General features: G+C 34.9%; 1 pseudogene across 1 annotated transcript; it reads left to right on the top strand.

Moving 5' to 3' along the window:
* The first annotated feature begins 416 nt into the window (after nucleotides 1-416).
* On the top strand, nucleotides 417-3,630 carry LOC148208110 (uncharacterized; annotated as a pseudogene). Its single transcript, XR_015788840.1, has 5 exons — nucleotides 417-1,877; nucleotides 1,949-2,644; nucleotides 2,720-3,034; nucleotides 3,108-3,142; nucleotides 3,229-3,630. The product of XR_015788840.1 is annotated as an uncharacterized LOC148208110 (transcript).
* Nucleotides 3,631-4,005: the final 375 nt, after the last annotated feature.

Genomic DNA, 4,005 nt, shown 5'->3' with positions numbered 1-4,005 from the left:
AAACTTGTATTGACTCAATAAACGAAAACTTAATTTGGGTCTGTGATTTGAATAATCATAGCTTCTAATTCTACCATGAGCTAAATTCTTCTTAATTTAAAAGTTTACAATTATGACACAATTTCAACCCTCTATTACGTACTAAAGTGTAGAAATTTAATTCCATAGATTTATTTTTCAATATATCTATATTTATATTTATATTTATAACCATAGTAGGGAGTGAGCTCTTCTTATAGGTACAATTTCAGACACTAAACACACGCATGACATGTGTTGTGAATACCGAATTGTTAGATGGGTCTTTCTTTGAATGGTTTTGTTTCTTCTTTTCAGAACTAAGTTTATTTTCATATCTTTTTGAACTTGTTATTGCTTTATTGATCCACTATATTCTACTATTGATTAGGAAAATTATGGATAGAACTTGGATAAAAGATCTGAATAGGTTAAGCAAAGAATATAAAGAAGGGATTAGATCATTTGTTGAATTGTCAAAGAATCACGTTGACAAGAGAGGATTTGCACGTTGTCCATGCAAGCGATGTCAAAATACTAAATGGAAACGACCCTATGATGTTGAAGAAGATTTATATAAATATGGAATGTCTCCATTTTATAGTAGATGGATTTTTCATGGAGAAACTCGAGATTTATCTGCTTATGTGACTCGAAGTGAAAACACCACACGTAATGTAGAGGGATCAGATGGAATTACTGAAATGTTAGACGATTTGACTAATGAGGAATATCATGGTCAAGATTACTCAACTGGGATTGGATCAAGTGATAATAGTCAAAGTGGAAGTAATAAGTTTCAATCGATGTTTGAGGAAATTAATCGAGAGCTATACCCTGGATGTACATCAATTTCCTCGCTAACCTTCTTGTTTAAATTAATGCATATCAAAATACTCAATCATTGGAGTAATAAGTCATTCGATATGCTATTACAATTATTGAAAGAAGTTTTTCCTAATGGTTCTAAAATTCCAGAATCTTCTTATGATGCAAAGAAGATGTTGCGTGACCTAGGTTTAGGATATGAAAGTATGCATGCTTGCAAAAATGATTGTATGCTATTTTGGAAAGAAAATGCGCAAGTAGATAGATGTCCACAGTGTAATGAATCTCGTTAAAAAATTAAGAAGAGTAAAAGAAAGAAAATACCGCACAAAATATTGAGACATTTTCCATTGAAGCCGAGACTAGAAAGATTATTTCTGTCAAAACATACCGCTAGAGACATGAGATGGCATATGGAAAAGAGAAAAAATATAGGAGTTCTAAGACATCCAGCAGATGCTGAGGCTTGGAAACATTTTGATAGAAAATATCCCTGGTTTGCAAAAGATCCAAGAAATGTTAGATTAGCATTGGCCACAGATGGATTCAATCCATTTTGGCAATATGGGAACAACCTACAGCACGTGGCCAGTAATGTTGATTCCATACAACTTTCCACCATGGAAGTGTATGAAAGAAGCATATATTTTCATGTCGTTACTCATACCAGGGCCAAAGGCTCCAGGAAAGAAGATAGATATTTACTTACAACCATTGATAGATGAGTTGATGGAGTTGTGGAGTAGCGGCTTTGAGACGTATGATGCTTGCAGTGGTCAGAACTTTCGACTCCATGCAACTTTGATGCGGACAATCAATGACTTTCCTACATATGGCAATTTGTCGGGATGAAGTACGAAAGGATATAAGTCATGTCCAATTTGTAACGAAGACGTTACATCTGCCCCATTGCATAGTAAAATATGCTATATGGGACATCGTCGATTCTTGCATAAAGATCATCCCTGGTGTAAAAGTAAACAGTATAATGGAGAAACCGAACAGCACCACGTCATTTTTCTGGATCGGATGTCCTTCACCAATTAGAATCCATTGAGTTTCCGCCACTTGGAAAAATTGTAAACATCTTACAATGGAAAAGGAAACGATTGCATAATAAAGTAAATTGGGTGAAGAAAAGCATCTTTTTTGAATTACCATATTGGTCAAATCTTAAGATTCGACACAAACTTGATGTTATGCATATTGAGAAAAATATATGTGATAATGTCATGGGCACATTATTAAACGTCGAAAGGAAAACAAAGGACACTGATAAAACACGTAGAGATTTAATGAGGTTGAACATTCGTAAAGCACTGCATCTTCAACAAGTCGGTAATAAATGGGTGAAACCGCATGCGAGCTACACTTTAACAGTAGAAGAAAGAAGGAAATTTTGCAACTTCTTGAAAACAATTAAATTTCCTGATAGTTTTGCATCAAACATATCGAGATGTGTTAGTGGTAAAGATTGACAGATATTTGGACTCAAAAGTCACGACTCACACGTCTTGTTGCAAAGACTTTTACCAGTGGGGGTTCGTCCTTTCTTGCCCAAAGATGTGAGTTCGGTAATTGCAGAATTGTCAGATTTTTTCAAGGATCTGACTGCAAAGACTTTAAAAGTCGAGACTTTGAATAAGCTACAAGAAGTAATCGTATTGATTTTATGTAAATTCGAGAGAATATTCCCTCCAGCATTCTTCGATGTCATGGTTCATCTAGCTGTTCACTTACCAGAAGAAGCCAAACTTGTTGGACCTGTCGGTTATAGTTGGATGTATCCAATAGAGAGGTATGATATGTTAGTGCTTTCATGTCTAGTTTTCAATATATTTATTTATTTGGTCATAATAACACTTTCTCATAGGAGATTGATGACATTGAAACAATACGTAAGAAATAAAGCGCGCCCTGAAGGATCTATAGCAGAAGCATTCATTGCAAATGAATCGTTAACGTTCTGCTCGATGTACCTAAGTGGAATTCAAACAAAGTTCAATAGGCCAGTTCGGAATGATGATCAGCAAGACTTGAATGAAACAAATAAAGGATGTCTGTCTATGTTTTTACAAAATGCACGTCCAATCGGTGGTTCAAAAATGAAACAACTTTCGCATACTGAGTTACAAAAAGCCCATTGGTATGTCTTAATCAATTGCGAAGCAGTCGATGAATACAAAAGGTATGTTTTTTTTTATATATTTAGAAAATTATTCTTACTTCAAACATCTATTCATTGTTCGATCATTGGGTAGAGAACACGAAATGGAGCTTCAACATGGAAGTAGTGGTAATCTCACGAGGCTTCAAGAGATCTTATTTCCATAATGGTTTAAAAAAAAGTGAGTTCACAAGTTTGTTCGACATCAAATGAAGTTATAAATGAGTTGTATGCACTTGTCTGTGGCCCGGACCGTCGAGTAAATTCATATCAAGGGTGTGTTACTAATGGGGTTCGGTTCAACACAAACGAGAGGGATGGTGGTTGCACCACTCAAAATAGTGGAGTGTGTATTTGGTGGAGATGATAATGAGAGATCCGACTTCTACGGTATTATTAAGGAAGTGATAGAATTGAAGTACATTAAAGACAAACGAGTTCTTCTATTTAGGTGCGATTGGTATGATACAAATCCTAAGAAGAATCATGTTCGTCAAAATAATAACTTTACAAGCATAAACACGCATCACTTATGGTATAAGGATGATCCGTTTATACTTGTTTCTCAAGCACAACAAGTATTTTATGTTGATGATCTCCAATTAGATAATGGATGAAAAGTAGCTCAAAGAATTCAACACAGACATTTATGGGATGTGCCTTAAGTAGAAGAGATTGATTTAGTCGAAGCCAATATCAATCAATGTGCAGTGGATGAAGTGGATCTCGAGACACAAACATTTCATAGACCAGACATAGATCCAAGTATAGTATCTGACAATATTGGTAGAATTGAGATAGTATTAAATTTTGATGAAGTACAAGACGAAATAGAGGATGAGGACGAGGACGAGGACGAAGATGAATATGATGAAACAACATCGTCGGATGAAATGGATGATGACTCTGACATTGATGAGTAATTCAATATGGTATATTATATGTTTTGTCAGTTTATAATTTTTATTTCGGACTAATCCTAACAACTTGTG

This window comes from Momordica charantia (assembly GCF_013281855.1).
Source record: "Momordica charantia cultivar OHB3-1 chromosome 11 unlocalized genomic scaffold, Mcharantia_2.0 BLBB01000011.1, whole genome shotgun sequence".
NCBI lineage: Eukaryota > Viridiplantae > Streptophyta > Magnoliopsida > Cucurbitales > Cucurbitaceae > Momordica > Momordica charantia.
The sequence above is the reverse complement of the archived record's forward strand: the minus strand, read 5'-3'. Positions and strand labels throughout refer to the sequence as shown.